The sequence below is a fragment of the Doryrhamphus excisus genome, unplaced genomic scaffold, assembly GCF_030265055.1.
Source record: "Doryrhamphus excisus isolate RoL2022-K1 unplaced genomic scaffold, RoL_Dexc_1.0 HiC_scaffold_24, whole genome shotgun sequence".
Lineage (NCBI taxonomy): Eukaryota > Metazoa > Chordata > Actinopteri > Syngnathiformes > Syngnathidae > Doryrhamphus > Doryrhamphus excisus.
The window spans coordinates 395773-411910 of NW_026652242.1; the positions used below are offsets into that span (position 1 = coordinate 395773).

At 47.4% G+C, this 16138-nt stretch overlaps 1 non-coding gene across 1 annotated transcript; it reads left to right on the top strand.

Annotated features, from left to right (window-relative positions):
- Positions 1-8348: 8348 nt before the first annotated feature.
- On the top strand, positions 8349-8435 carry trnay-gua (transfer RNA tyrosine (anticodon GUA)). Its single transcript is given in 2 exon segments — positions 8349-8385; positions 8400-8435. It is a non-coding gene; the product is annotated as a tRNA-Tyr (tRNA).
- The last annotated feature ends 7703 nt before the right edge of the window (positions 8436-16138 follow it).

Below are 16138 nucleotides of genomic sequence, written 5' to 3' on the forward strand. Positions count from 1 at the left end.
GCTCAGAAGCAGTCCTCGTTAGTATAATGGACAGTATCTCCGCTTGTCACGTGGAAGACCGGGTTTTGATTCCCCAACGGGTAGTTGTTCTTTTGTATGTCACGTTGAACCTTGAGCAGGGTTGCGGTTGCAACAACCAGTCCGGGAAAACAAACCCCCCTCGAACAAGACGTCTTTTAATCATTTTCTTGAAGTGTTCAGCTGAGTTGTACAATCTGACAGTCCTTTGCTGCCAAATCATTCCAGTTGTGGATAATGGACCTGACCAGTAAAATGCCAGCTGTGGGATTTCAACCAGTGCCTACTGAGAGAAAGGAGCCTTAAGCTGGTGTAGGCCCTTTCCCTTAAATGTGAAACTAACCTCTTTTGTCCCCCTACTGTGCTCAAGTACAGTATGCAAGAAGATTTCTGCTACCTCATCCTAAGCACCGAGAAGGCCAAGGAGATGACCTGCACACAAGGAATAACTTGTTTAAGTAAACCTTTTCGACCTAGCTGACCCATCAAGAAGTCAATCTTTGTTTGCTAAATTCTCCCAGTCACCATGAGGATGTGCTGGTTTAGTGCATATGCATAGTTCCCATCGTGTAACGATGCATGGTGTGTTTGAGGGGGTGTAGCTCAGTGGTAGAGCATTTGACTGCAGATCAGGAGGTCCTGGTTCATATCCGGATGCCCCATGATGCACTGCCTTGGTTTTAGGATTATTTTATTTATTATTTACTATTTAAGAATAGTCTAAAAGTACATGGATGCGTGGCTCAAACACCCTTGAGAATTGCAACAACTTGTGGTAATGTGTCTCGAATCGGAGTAATATAACTCGATTGTTTCCGTTTTTGCATGGTTCCTTTGGTCAATCCAACTCAAGTGAGGTTGGTTTTGGTTTGTTTCTATAAAGGTATGGGAAGGTTACTGTTGTAACCCTAGATTGTATCCATTTTGGCTCCATTTTGCATGGGAGTTTATTGTTCAGTTGCATAAATATTGAAGTCAAAAGTCGATATTCCTTCTGATTATGACTTGCTAACTGCAGGCTGTATCTATGGCAATTTCGGGACCGGGGCTTCTTCATCTCTGTCCATGGCAAGGTCAAGTACAGTATGTCAGAAGTTTTTGCCTTGTGAGTTCCCCTCATTCATCAAGGGCCTGTATAGCGCAGTTGGAGCATCAGCTTTTTATTCGCAGGGTCCAGGGTTCAAGACCTGTTCAAGTGACCCCTTCCCTTAAATGTCAAACCAACCTCTTTTGTCCTCCTACTGTGGTCAAGTACAGTGGGTGCAATGAATAACGCATCTGACTACGGATCAGAAGATTCCAGGTTCAACCCCTGGGACTCGCCAACCTTTCCAATTGACCTGAGTCTAAAATTAAAGTTTTGCCTGCAGACAAATTTGGAGCAGCTGAAATGGGCAAACTGCACCTCCGAGTCCGAGTTCATGGGTTTTGCCCGGAAAAGGACAGCTCTGCTCTTCATGAGGTGGTCGGGTGTGTTGCACCAGCCTGCAGACATCCTGTACACTACCATGTCACATTGCTCATTTATAACAGTAGGAATAGAAGTAATCCTTTTGTGCAGAGCTTCGACCATGTTCAGAGGAGGCAGGGGTGTTCTGTGCTTCCATTGTCGGGGCGGCTGTGGCCGTAAGGTGGTCGGTGCTTGCCGTGGCGGTAATCTTAGAACCCATTGGTGGATACCATTGGTAAGGGATGCCGTCAAGCTGAAGATCTTTTTGGCTCATAGGACTTCAACTGACAGGGGGGGGGGGTTGGGGAAGCCATGGAGAATGACTTCCGGACGGCTTCGAAGAGATTCTGGACCACCATCCGGCGTCTCGGGAAAGGAAAGCATTGCCCAGTGAAGTTCTATCAACTCTAATGTAATCTGACAGTGTGTACTTCAGGACCCTACAATGCACTTGTAGGTTCTGTAGTGTAATGGTTAGCACTCTGGACTCTGAATCCAGTGATCCAAGAACCTTCTTGCCCTGCAGCAATCGAGTGTTTGGACTGTGTCTTCCTTTAACAGTAAGTGTATGATGACTTATTTACTTACTCTCCAAATCAGTGGTGACTGTGGATCAAGATGAGTTCCTCAAATGACGTGAATGTCTGTGACAGCTGATGTCAAGGATCAGCTGATCAGAAGATACTTGGTTTGTGTGCAGGGCCACAAGTCTTTCCAGTTCCAGTTAAAAGCCAGGCTCCTCATGTAGTTTCCATAAAGTACCAAGGGATTGTCCTGTTGCCCTTTTTTGAGGGCAAAAATGAGGCATTTGCAAAGTGGACCTCAGACCTGGTCACCTGAACAGGGACTCGAATCCCGGACGCTCAGATCAAAAGTTTAATGTTCAGGTGACTGGCTCAACCTTTGTCTTGTCTGACCATGAACTCTTTTTGTCCAGAAGATATTTGGATTGTCCATGTGGGCAGTTTAAGACCTCAGTCGATCTTGGAGGTGACAATTTCAGGACCACGGTTTATTCATGTCTGCAAGGTCAAGTACAGTATGCTAGCAGATTTTGCCTTGTGAGTTCTCCTCTTTCATCAAGGGCCTGGATAGCTCAGTTGGTAGAGCATCAGACTTTTAATCTGAGGGTCCAGGGTTCAAGTCCATGTTCCCTTAAATGTCAAGCCAACCTGTTTTTTCCTCCTACTGTGGTCAAGTACAGCCAGCAGATTTCTGCTCCCTCGTCCTCAACAGTGAGAAGGCCAATGAGCTGACCGTGCACACAAGGAATAACTTGTTTAAGTAAACCTTTTTGACCATGCACCTTTGCCATCTTCCAGGACTGGTGCATCACACCCGAGCACCTCATGAAGACCAGAGGACAATCAGTCGTAACAATCAAGACGGGTTTGCTTTACCCTACTGGTTGTTGCAATCGTAACCCTGCTCAAGTTTCAACATGAAATTGTGACATACAAAACAGGAGCTTCCCGTCGGGAAATCACACAACTGTCTACAATTCTGAAAATTGTTGTGGTGTCGATTGGCCAAAGGGGAATTCAGAACAGGCTCGTGGCGCATGACCATTTTTGTGGTAGCTGACAACTTCAACCAGTGAAATCCATCCATTTTCTGTACCGCTTATCCTCATCAATGGACTGTATTCCACACCCGTTACCAGCATGGGGACATTCCAACCCAAGATGAGAACACATTGGGCCAGGTATAAAACAACATAGGACGTGGCACAGAAACAGCTTCCCCCTACCCCCACTTTTCGCCCAGACCACAAAAGCAGAACGCCACCTTTGCAGCTGAAATAGCTTACTTGGGAGAGTGTTAGACTGAAGTTTTAAAGGTGCTTGTTTCAAGCCCGAGTTTCAGCACAATTCCTGTCCATGTTGCGATTTTGCAAATAGTTTGAAAAGGCTCATTGGCTGGCTGAAAGGACATTAACTTCATTCTTCAAAAGGCCACCCATCCAGTCAATGTTGGAGGCGGTGACAAGCCAAATCATTGACTCCAAGCGCACAAGATGAGTCCACTGAAACATCAAGGTGAGCCCGAGGGTGGCTCAGGTGTTTGTTTCACAGCTAGCTTTTAAACCTTTAAAGCCACAATTGTGATTTCTTATTTTGTTGAAGAAAAGCCCATTATTCCCCAACAATTTTCCCTACAAAGGAGAAATATTTGTCAATTTGGACAATTGTCAATCTGCCCCCAATTTGGACACATTGTCGTGTTTCATTGTTTGGTAACTGCTTTGTGACTTCGCCAGTCCCCTTAAAAGCCCCTTCTTTCAGGTTTCCACAGTGTAGTGGTTATCACGTTTGCCTCAAACGCAAAGGGTCCCTATATCCAAACTGGGTGGAAACATGGCCTTTCAATTCCTTCTTTTACAAAAAAATCAAGGTGACAAAGAGCACAAGAGAACAAGGATATCTGCTTGATCTCTGAAGGTGTGTACACGAGCATCTGTCCCTAGTTTGGACACACAATCCATATTTCCCAGATGACTGATCGGGTGCATCACAGGCCTGCACGAAGGGGCTTTTAGGAAGGAGGTGGCCGCTGTGGTGTCGTTGCGTGCAAACAACATCCTCATCCTCGACACAGCGAAGACCAAGGAGGTGAATAATCGTCGGTTCTGTCCGCTTAGACTGGCATGATTTCACCAGTACTGTTGAAAGCCTGGCCACTCGTGTGGTTTCCTTCACGCAGTGGTTCACCTAACACTGACGACAGCCCTTCACCGACGCTGTGGATTAGTTGGTCAAAGTTCCTGTCTTGTAAACAGGATACCCTAGGTTCAAATCCCAGCAGTGCCTTGTCGGTGTTTCTGCGACTCCTTTGCTGTTTTTTTCTCTCCAACATGTCAAGTAAATGTTTTGAATCAGATGTCTTGTTCTGTTGAAGAAATACCCATCATTTCTGATGTCATATGTAGTATACATGTCATATGTACTACAATGCTCTCAAAGGCAAAACCATTGTGAATTTGGACATTTGTGGGGCTAAGAAAATAGACCACATTAGCAAGAGCAAAGAGGTTGGGGTTTAACATTTAAGGGAAGGGGCCCACAACTCACCGCCTGAACAGATCTTGAACCTTGGACCCTCAGATTAAAAGTCTAATGCTCTATGAACTGAGCCGGCTAATTAATTCATGGCTAAAGGCAAATGCACCCGATCAGTCATCCGGGAAATATGGATTGTGTGTCCAAACTGGGGACAGATGCTCGTGTGCACACCTTCAGAGATCAGGCACATATCCTTGTTCCCATTCGTCACCTTGATTTTTTTTTGTAAACTAATGAATTGAAAGGCCATATTTCCACCTATTCGACCGAGGCCAAAGACAAATCCGATCTATAGTCATTACCTGCCCAAAGTCAGTTCCCTGAACAGGTATGGAACCTGTGCCGCGGCAGTGAGAGCACTGACTCCCGACCACTAGACCACCAGGGACGGTATTCTGGCTGCACTCAGAAAGGTCCTGACAGTGTGTCCATCAAAAGAACCAAAATAGTTATGAGACCTTCTCTGCCTACAGTACAACAGCAGGGGAATTAGCTCAAATGGTAGATCTCGCTTTGCATGTGAACGGTAGTGGGATCGATACCTGCATTCTCCAAGGAATCCTTTGTTTTATAATAGAATAGATGTTGGGATCAGAAATGAGTCCAGGATCAGTCCCTCAGCATCCTCAGTCAGTGAGTAAATTACCAAGTCCCAATCACAATTTTGGCGTCATAAACAGCCACAGATATCAATCAAAACCCAGTCCCAATTACATTCTCCTGCCAAGCACCTTGTCTTATTGTGTAGGCAAGTGGTGCAATGGATAAAGCATCCGGCTACAGATTAGAAGATTCCAGGTTCAACTCCTGGCTCGCTCGGCAACCTCTCCAAAATAAAATGCAATTTTGCCTGCAAATGGGCAAACTGCACCTCCAAGTTCATGGATTTCGCCCGGAAAGGACAGCTCTGCTCTTCATGAGGTGCTCGGGTGTGTTGCACCAGCCTGAAGACGTCCTGTACACTACCATGTCACATTGCTTATTTATAACTGTAGGAAAGAAAAGTATTCCTTGTGTGCAGAGCTTCGACCATGTTCAGAGGGAAGCAGGGGTGTTCTGTGCCTCCATTGTCGAGGTGGCTGTGTCCGTAAGGTGGTCGCAGCTTGTCGTGGCGGTTATCCTAGAACCCATTGGTGGATACCATTGGTGAGGGATGCCGTCAAGCTGAAGGAGTTCTATTAGGCCTTTTTGGCTTATGGGACTTCAGCTGACAGGAACCGACAGTCCAAGCGGTCCGTGGCATTCGCTGAGGCAAAAACTCTGACATGGGAGGAGTTTGGAGAGGCCATGGAGAATGACTTCCGGACGGCTTCGAAGAGATTCTGGACCACCATTCGGCGTCTCGGGAAAGGAAAGCAGTGCACAGTGAAGTTCTATCAACTCTAATGTAGTCTGACAGTGTGTACTTCAGGACCCTAAAATGCGCTTGCAGGTTCCATGGTGTAATGGTTAGCACTCTGAATCCAGTGATCCAAGTTCAAGTCTTGGTGGAACCTACTTGCCCTGCAGCAATCGAGTGTTTGGACTGTGTCTTCCTTTAACAGTAAGTGTATGGTGACTTATTTACTTACTCTACAAATCAGTGGTAACCCTGGATCAGGATGAGTTCCCCAAATGACTTGAATGTCTGTGACAGCTGATGTCAAGGATCAGCTGGCAGCATGCGAGGAAGATACTTGTTTTGTGTACGGGGGTACACTAGTCTTTTTGTCCAGAAGATATTTGGCTTGTCCATGTAGGCAGTATAAGACCTCAGTCGATCTTGGAGGTGGCAATTTCGGGGCCGTACTATTTTTTTTTACCTTTCCCCGGGCGGTTGGCAGCCTTGATGGGGGTGTTTCACAGTTGACTGGGTTGTGCGCTGTTGGTTATGGGGCCCGGGGAGTTTTAGGCCTGGGCTTTTGTCACCGCCATGCTGTTTTCCTTGTGGTGGTGTACTGTTGGTAATGAGGGCTGGGGTGTTGTCGACATGGGCTTTTGTTGTTCCTTCACAGTCCGCATTCTCTGCACTTGTGGTCTAAATTTTGGGTAGAGGATAATGGGGTCCACTGCCCCCATTGATCTGCTCCTTGCAGTCTTGGTGACCAAGGTGTTTGTTGCCGCTCTGTTTTGACATGCTGTTTTCTCTACCTCTCCCTGGTCTTTCTGCAGCCTTGTCAAGGGTGTTTCACACGTGGGTGGGTGATCACCCACCTGTGGATGGGGTCCACTCTCTGGTGGGTTGTCACCATGAGCTTTTGTTGTTCCTGGAGCACATAAAGAAGAGTGGTCAATACGGGGGTTGAACCTTGGCGTTATTAGCACCACACTCTGACCAACTGAGCTAACCGACCACAGGTGGTGGTGTACTGATCGTTGCTCATGGTCGAAATTTGTGTTCCAGGACAATGGGGTCCACCTGCCCCCATTTGTCTTTTCCATGCAGTCACGGTGGCCGAGCGGTTAAGGCGTTGGACTCGAAATCCAATTTGGTCACTTATGAACTTTTTTTCCCCATTGGCAAACTATTATTGTGTCCGTGCCAGATACACAGGATTTCCTTTTCTACTAAAGGCACCATTGTCAAGTTTGCATGCTTTGCAGGCACTATGCTTGAGTTGTTAAATTACATGCCTAGGAAAGAGGGGCTCGTTGGTTCCAAGTCCAGTAGTCCTCTACTGGTATTTCCATGACTCTGGTTTTCATACTTTTTATCAGAGGTCATCTTAAGGTACAAAGACTGTTTTCTGGAGAAATGCAAGACCCCATGGTGCGATTGGTCTTCTTTGTACACTTTTCAGCAGCAGACATGTTAAAAAGCACCCCTGGTTTACTGCCCAGGAGCAGAAGCCTCAGACACTTTAGAATGGGGGTGACGCCACTTCAAGACGCAAGAAGCTGTCAGAAGTGTGACACTTGTGTTGGAGCCCTTGCATTCTTCCCAATTTGCAACCCTTTGTATCGGTGCCAAATGTACGGGATTCCCCCCTGCTGTATTCCCCACCCGTTACCAGCATGGGGACATTCCAACCCAAGATGAGAACACACTGGACCAGGAACACAGCAACACACGTGGCACAGACACAGTTTGACCCTGACCGCCCCGACTGAAAAAGCAGACCACCGCCTTTACAGCTGAAATAGCTCACTTGGGAAAGCGTTTGACTGACATTCAAAGGGTCCATGGTTCAAGCCCAGGTTTGAACACAATCCCTGTTTCTGTTGCGACTTTTCAAATAGTTTGAAAAGCCTCATTGGCTGGCTGAAAGGACCTTAATTTCATTCTTCAAAAGGCCACCCATTCAGACAATGTTAGAGAAGGTTACAAACCAAATCATTGACTCCAAGCGCACAAGTTGAGTTGAATCGTTTACCACTGATATGTGTTTGAACTCAAATCTACAAGTAAACTAGGAATCTTACTCTGACTCTTAGAGAAGACACTGTGCACTGTTGTGATTTTTTTGACGGACATGAATTAGGAACCAAATGGTCCTTCGACTTCGACCTGCAACACAATTCCACTGTGCCTATGCAGGCATTGGTGGATCAGTGGTAGAGTTCTCGCCTGCCATGCCACGACCTGGGTCCGATTCCCAGGCAATGCAACAGGGCTGTTATTATACCTTTCATTGGTGAAAAAAGTGCCAAGACCGTTTTCGGGACCAACACATGACCTCTGAATTCGATCAGAAAAGTCGATCATCTCTACCTGAGACTTGATTATCTCCAAAATTCTGTCAAAAGTGGCATTCTCAGCCACAGCGTGTTGGAGCCCGCAACCTCAATGAGACGCCGTGGAACACTCAGATGTACTCACTCGCCCCAAACCAACAAGCCCTTCGATAGCTCAGTTGGAAGAGTGGAGGACTGTAGTGGTTCAAGCTTGCATCCTTAGGTCGCTGGTTCAAGTCCGGCTCGAAGGACAAGCTGTTTGCTCTTGTCTGAAGGACCTCAGAGGAAGTGTGCCGGGCTCATAACCCAGAGGTCAATGGATCGAAACCATCTTCTGCCATCTGCATATCCTTATTCCCATTTGTCACCTTGCTTTTTTTGTAAAAGTAGTAATTGAACGGCCATGTCTCCACCCAGTTTCAAACTGGAGACCTTTTGCGTGTTATGTGATAACCACTACACTGTGGAAACCGGGGGGAAAGGGACTGCCGAAGTCACAAAGCAGTTGCCGAACAATGAAACAAGACAATGTGTCCAAAGTGGAGGCAGATTGACAATTGTCCAAATTGACAAAGATTTCTCCTTTGTTGGGAAAATTGTAGTTCATTTTACATGTTCCAGAAATAATGGGCTTTTCTTCAACACTCCAGCAAAGGAACCAAAATAGTTCTCTGCCAACGCTGCAACAGCAAGCGATCTAGCCCAAATGGTAGTGTGCTCGCTTCGCATGCGAGAAATCCTTTGATTTTTGTTGATGTTCTCTTGACTAATCAAATCAACAATATTTGTATAGCACTTTTCCTGCAAATACATGCAACACAAAGTGCTTTACAGAATTAAAAACAATTACCACAATTAAAAGAAAAAACACCCAAATACTAAGAATGTACTGTTATCACATTTATTTTTGCATTTTTCAAGACAAATCTTAGTTAATCACACACTCTCACGCTGCCCCCTTGTGGCCAAACTTGAGATAGCTTTCGTTTTTGCCCAAACATGTTCCAGCTACTCAGTCTGCACACAGCCACCACACAGTGCACATCAGTGACGGTTCATCTGCAGTTTTCAGCCTTGGGGTATCTTAGTCCGTAGGTTTTGAAGTTTTATATGTGTTTCTGCAAATATGAGTGTTTAATAAAACGTAAACTAGCATTTTGAGCTACAGTTGAATGTGAATGCTATGCTAGATTTGCACATGTGACTGTTAGCTAGGCTAAACGTTTTCATTTTGAGTTTTTTATACTTTCACTTTGCATTTTCTTTCATTTTTGATGAAGCCTGTACACATTGCTGATACACTGTTTTATTTGTGTATTACAGTTTTACAACTTGTTACAAGAGATTACTGCCTGCAAGCCAAGTAAAGCTCTAAGAACATACATGGCCACGGAGTATTTCTTTGGTTGTTTGCTATCTGTCTAGCCTTGGTAGACGTCACACCATCGTGAGGACAGAATAGTAAAAGGACTGTTACACAGCGGGCTAAAACACCATCTGCTGTTACTAAAGCACGTGTCCAGACGATACAAGATGGAGCAGCAAAACGAGTCGGACCAGCCGCAAAAGCTCTACGACACCAGGTCAGTCGCCTCAAAAACAAAGACTTCAAGGTCCAGCAGGTCCTCAACCAGCTCCGCAGCCACCAAAGCAAGGGCTAGTGCCGAAGCAGCCCTGGTGGAGGCGAAATATGCAGCCCGAGAAGCAGAAATGATGAAAGCAAAGGCTAAAATAGAGGCTGAAGCAGCACAACGCAAAGCAGAACTGGAGGCCAGTCTGTATGTGCTAAAGATCGAGAGAAGTGCCACGGCAGCCGCAGCTGAAGCAGCAGTCTATGAAGGCGCAGCAGCAGTGGAAGGCAGCTCTCTCGAAGACCTGGCACAGATCCCTCCAGAGGACACCGCTCAACACACCAGCGAGTATGTGAAGGCTCACTATGTGACACCCGACGCTCAGCAGCCAGCTCCGGTCCCACAGCAGCCACTCACCACATCCACGCCAGCACCACGAGCATCATTACCAGCACCACCATCTTCAGTCCAGTGGTATCCGCTCCCCGGCACCGTCACAAACCAGCCTACGACCTTTGTTAATGGTGAGGTTATGTTTGATTACAATCAAAATAGGTCCTCACATTGTCCTCCTGCTCCAGTGTCTCACACAGCTAGCCTCAGAGACTATCCTTGTGAACCAGCACAAATGACTGATCTTACTAAACATCTCGTTAGAAGAGAACTTGTGAGCTCTGGACTTTTGAAATTTGATGACTGTCCAGAAAACTACTGGGCCTGGAAAACCTCTTTCCAGGATGTGATTAGAGGGCTTAATTTAACAGCTAGAGAAGAGCTTGATTTACTGTTAAGGTGGCTCGGCCCCGAGTCTTCCACACAGGCTATGCGTATCAGGTCCGCACATGTTCACAACATTACAGCAGGAGTAGCTTTGGTGTGGGAGAGGTTAGATGATAACTATGGCTCACCAGAGGTCATTGAGAATGCTCTTTTGTCAAAACTAGAGAACTTCCCTAAAATCTCGAACAAAGATAATCAGCGTCTCAGAGAGTTAGGGGACATTCTTTTGGAGATTCAGGCAGCTAAGGCAGAGGGATATCTGCATGGTCTAGCTTATCTTGACACAGCTAGGGGTGTAAATCCTATTGTGGAGAAGCTTCCCTACGGTCTGCAAGAACGCTGGATATCACTCAGGTCTATGTACAAAGAAGAACACAGGGTTTCCTTTCCACCATTCACTTACTTTGTAAGTTTTATATCCAGGCAAGCAAAAACCCGAAACGATCCAAGTTTTGCGTTCTCATCGAACTGCGCTGTAACTCAGACAAAACATGAAAGATATGCAAAACAATATAACAATCCCAAAACAGTTTCAGTGAGAAAAACAGAGGTAACAGCAAAACCTACAAGTAACAGTGTTAAAGAAAAGAAAACAGATGAGCCAGCAGATCAATGCCCAATACATACCAAGCCACACCCCTTATCAAAATGTCGTGGGTTTAGGGTCAAACCGTTAGATGAGAGAAAAGCTTATCTAAAAGAAAACTCAATCTGTTTTCGCTGTTGCGCTACCACAAAACATGTAGCCAAAGACTGTAAAATAGCTGTGAAATGCAAAGAGTGTGGCAGCGACAGGCAGCAGTTTTATTGATACATCTGAAAGATATCTTTCCTGTTGAAAATTGTTCAACATGCAGAAAACATTTCATTCCAAATACACAAAAACAAATCTTCTGACCAAAGGCCTGGGGGCTCACTTCGTAGGGCATCAGACTCTGAGTATCAAGAGTTCAAGTCCCTTCAGAGATCAAGCACATGTCCTTGTTCCTATTTGTCACCTTGACTTTTTTTTGTAAAAGAAGGACTTGAAAGGCCATCTTTCCACCCAGTTTCGACCTGGGGACCGTTTGCGTGTTAGGCAAATGTGATAACCATTACACTATGGAAACCTGAAGGAAGGGGCTTTTAAGGGGACTGGTGAAGTCACAAAGCAGTTGCCAAACAATGAAACACGACGATGTGTCCAAAGTGGGGGCAGATTGACAATTGTCCAAATGGACAAAGATGTCTCCTTTGTAGGGAAAATTGTTCCAGAAATAATGGGCTTTTCTTCAACAAAACAAGACATCACAATCGCGGCTTGAAAGAAACACCTTAGCCACCCTCGGGGTCACTTTGATATCTCGATGGACTCAACTTGTGCCCTTGGAGTCAATGGTTTGTAAATAGGCTTGTAACCTCCTCTAACCTTGTCTGGATGGCTGGATGTCTGGCCTTTTGAAGAATGAAGTTAAGGTCCTTTCAGCCAGCCAATAAGCCTTTTCAAACTATTTGCCAAGTCACAAAATAAACAGGGATTGTTCTGAAAACCGGGCTTGAACCAGGGACCTTTAGAACTTCAGTCTAACGTTCTCCTAAGTGAGTATTTGTCAGGTTCAAACTCCTGTGACACTTGTAAAAACACTTAAATACAAAAATACAGAAGAGACAGACAACAATATTCAAAGTTTCTCGCAGCGAGGAGAGTGAAACCACATACCCAGTGACATGCCGCTCCACTCTGAATATGCAGTTCACACTCCTCTCCTTTTATTCTCTTTCGGGGGTCCCTACTACATGGTCGTGCAACTCTAAGGGGGGGGGGGGGGGGGGTGGAGAAGACAGTTGCACGAGCTGTATTTGTTTGTCTATGTGAGTGTGTGTATGTGAGAGCAATTACTTTTAATGTTTTATGAGTTCTTATCTTAACACATTCTTGCAGGATTAACATGAGCATCTGCAGAGTCGCTGTTGGTGCATCCAAGCACCTCCAGGACCTGGGGGTCGCTGAGGGTCTCTGATTAGGGTCACGGGAACATTCTTTCTTCAGCACATTCAAACACTTTCTATTGTCTAAGCAAATGGATATAAGGGTGATAACTAACAAAATAATACCTGTATCTACATTTTATTCTAACACTCGCCCGATATGCGCTCCGCAGCGCCTTGTCATTCCAGCCGCTCTCTGTCGCTATCCAATCGACTCGACAACCGGCTGCGGGAGCGCAGCACACAGCAGAGGGCGGAGCCTCTCCGACCCACACGTCGGCTCCAAATCCCTCCTCCTGGGGCTCTTCCGGCACCACTCCTCCCTCCCTGCTCCAGCAGTGGCTGTGCCTGTACTGTGGGAGTCCTACACACAATTTCCCGCTGTCCAGTTCGCCCAGCACGCCAACGCTCTTCCTCCACCAGGAATATTCCCCAGCTGCTGGCACTGCCCGCTCCAACCACACCGGCTGCGTCATCCGCTTTGGTGGGCCGACTTCAGGTGGAAGGTACGATATCCTGGGCGGGGGAAGCTTCTCCTACCACAGCATTAATTGACTCTGGGGCGGACGAGAACTTCATTGATAGCGGACTCGTCAGTTCTCTCAACATTCCTACTGTTGAGCTTGTCCCCCACAAGAATGTCCGCTCGCTAGATGAACATCACCTGGCATGCATTACGCATCAGACGCGCATCATATCCTTGGTGCTGTCGGGTAACCACCACAAGGTCACAAATTTTTTTCTTATGCCCTCTCGCTCAGCTCTGTTAGTACTCGGCCTCCCCTGGCATCCCGTGTGTGTGTTGTGATTGTGATGTTTTGTCACTCAGCGCCACTTTGCAGTTTGTTGACATTTGCTGCCAGCCAATCAGGATGCGACACAGACGTCAGACAAGTAAAGAGACTCGCCTGCCACGCGGGCATGATTACCATTACCATTACCATCGATCAGGGATGGCAACTGAATTAAGAATCAATGCCAGAAACCTGCAACAGGATTTCAGATAATGTTTTGATGCAGACTGGTCATGATGCCTCTGAAGTTCACCAAAGCAGACCTGACTTAAGGTGACTACACTTCCAAAGTTCCCAGTGATGACTGAACCTCTCGCTTCTTGTCTTCCCAGAGAAACTCGGTCAGCTGTGGATTTGATCAAAAAGGCCAGGTTACGCAGAAAAAGGCCTGCTCGCCGGAGACCGGGGTTCGATTCCCCGACGGGGAGTTCTTCTTTTGTATGTCACAATGTCAACAAACAAACCCTTCTCATTAGAACAAAACCTCTCTTAATCTTCTTCTCAAGGTGTTCAGGTGTCTTGTACAATCTGACAGTCTTTTGCTGCCAAATCATTCCAGTCGTGGATAATGGAGCTGACCAGGAAAATGCCAGCTGTGGGATTTCAACCAGTGCCTCCTGAGCTTAAGGAACCTTAATCTGGCGCTTTCGATCACTCATCCACCCAACCTAAAACGGTGCCCTGATCAGGAAAAAAAACTGTGACCTTGTGAGGTTCACTGACAACAGAGGACACTCAAAAGGAGCCGCACAAAGCTGGGTACTTGTACAGATGTCAGCAGCAGAGTGGCGCAGTGGTAGCGTGCTGGGCCCATAACCCAGAGGTCGACGGATCGAAACCATCCTCTGCTATGGCTGTACTCTTTACGTGTCCTTTGAAGAGCTTGCAGATGTATGGTCTTTGTTACTTAGCTGACCTGGTCCAGTAAAGAGTTCACGCTTCCTTTACTGCTGTTCTCGATGCATTTATTGCTCTTGAGTGCATTCACACGCCATTGCGGGACATTGAAGCATCGTGAAACACCGTAACTGTCCTCACTAGTCCATTGTCACTCTTATGGACTTGAAAAATCCCAGCCAGTTTCCATTCGTTTCGGGGAACCTCCTCCTCTTTGACGATCACCACATCTCCAACTTGCATGTTTCTTCTTGGCGTATGCCATCTTTGTCTCAGAGCAGTGTTGGTCAGATACTCCTTCCACCATTTGTTCCAGAACTATTCCGACAAATATTGCAATTATCTCCATCTCATTTTAGTATACAAGTCCATCCATCCATCCATCCGTCCATCCATTTTCCTCCGCTTATCCAGGTCCAGGTCGCGGGGGGCAGCAGTCTTAGTAGGGAAGCCTAGATTTCCCGGTCCCCGGCCACCTCCTCCATCTCCACCGGGAGGACACCAAGGTGTTCCCAGGCCAGCTGTGAGACATAATCCCTCCAGCGTGTCCTAGGTCTGCCCCGGGGCCTTTTCCCGGCTGGGTATGCCCGGAACACCTCACCAGGGAGGCGTCCGTGAGGCATCCGGACTAGATGCCCGAGCCACCTCAACTGACTCCTCTCGATGTGAAGGAGAAGCGGCTCTACTCTGAGCCCTCCCGGATGACTGAGCTCCTCACCCTATCTCTTAGGGTGAGTCCAGCTACCCTACGGAGGAAACTCATTTCAGCCGCCTGTATCCGAGATGTCATTCTTTCGGTCATGACCCAAAGCTCATGACCATAGGTGAGGGTGGGAACATAGATCGACCGGTAAATTGAAAGCTTTTTTAACCACGACGGTCCGTTACAGCGACCGCATTACTGCCGAGGCTGCGCTGATCCGTCTGTCGACCTCACGCTCCCACTTTCCCTCACTCGTGACCATACCTAAGATACCTAAACTCCTCCACCTGGGGTAGGACCTCATTCCCAACCCGGAGGGAGCACTCCACCCTTTTACGACTGAGAACCACGGCCTCTGATTTGGAGGTACTGAGTCTCATCCCAGACGCTTCGCACTCAGATGCAAACCGTCCCAGTAAGCGCTGAAGGTCACAGCCCGTAGAGGCCATAAGAACCACATCATCTGCAAATAACAGAGATGAGATTCTAAGGCCCCTGAAACAGATTCCCTCAACACCTTAGCTGCGCCTAGAAATTCTGGGATGTCCATAAGTGCACTTGGCACCAGGACACCCTTGGCTGCAGGTCTATGATCGACTTTGCAGTCGTGTCATCAGACCTGCGTCCGCATGTTCTGGACAGGCGGGTGAAGAGAGGGGCTGAGCTGTCAACTGATCACCACCTGGTGATGAGTTGGATTAGATGGCGAGGGAGGATGCTGGACAGACCTGGTAGACCCAAACGAGTAGTGAGGGTGTGCTGGGAACGTCTGGCAGAGTCTCCCGTTCGTCGAGTCTTCAACTCTCACCTCTGGCAGAGCTTCGCCTGCATCCCGGGGGAGGACCGGGATATTGAGTCCGAATGGGCCATATTCCGTGCCTCCATTGCTGAGGCGGCTGACCGGAGCTGCGGGCGCAAGGCGGTTGGTGCCAGTCGTGGCGGCAGGCCCCGAACCCGATGGTGGACACCAGAGGTCAGGGCCGCCATCAAGCTGAAGAAGGAGTCCTATCGAGCGTTGATGGCTTGTGGGACTCCGGAAGCAGCTGACAGGTACTGTCAGGCCAAACGGTTCGCGGCTTCGGCGGTTGTCGAGGCAAAAACTCGGGTGTGGGAAGAATTCGGTGAGGCCATGGAGCACGACTTTTGGTCGGCCTCGAAGGGGTTCTGGCAAACCGTCCGGACCCTCCGAAAAGGGAAGCATTGCCCAGTCCACACTGTTTACAGTGGAGACGGGGCCTGCT